Below are 476 nucleotides of genomic sequence, written 5' to 3'. Positions count from 1 at the left end.
TAGATTTTTTTGCACCCTCAGATTCCAGATTTTCAAATAGTTGTATCTCTGCCAAATATTGTCCTATCCTAACAACAGCTTATTTATTCAGCTTTCAGATGATGTATAAATCTCAATTTCGAAAAATGTAACCTTATGACTGGTTTTGTGCTCCAGGGTCACATTTAAGTGTTTATATATTGCACTTGATCTATTTGCATCTGTAGATTTCAATTCCAATGCATATGTTTAAAAGTTTTTATCTCCACTTCAGCAGCACTTACATACACCAAAACTTACAGGTTTATCCCTCTCTATATTCTGAAGGTTTTTACTGAGGGGTTTGTTCATATATTATTTTCTTGATTTTATACAACATTTTATTCCTAAAAACATGGCGAAAATGCATATTTTTAAAGGTTGTGAGTTTGTTTCTCCACTTCAGCAGCACTTACACCAAAACTTACAGGTTTATTCCTCTCTATATTCTGAAGGTT

This window comes from Sinocyclocheilus anshuiensis, unplaced genomic scaffold, assembly GCF_001515605.1.
Source record: "Sinocyclocheilus anshuiensis isolate Anshui unplaced genomic scaffold, SAMN03320099.WGS_v1.1 scaffold12255, whole genome shotgun sequence".
Taxonomy (NCBI): domain Eukaryota; kingdom Metazoa; phylum Chordata; class Actinopteri; order Cypriniformes; family Cyprinidae; genus Sinocyclocheilus; species Sinocyclocheilus anshuiensis.
This window is presented reverse-complemented; position numbering follows the sequence as displayed.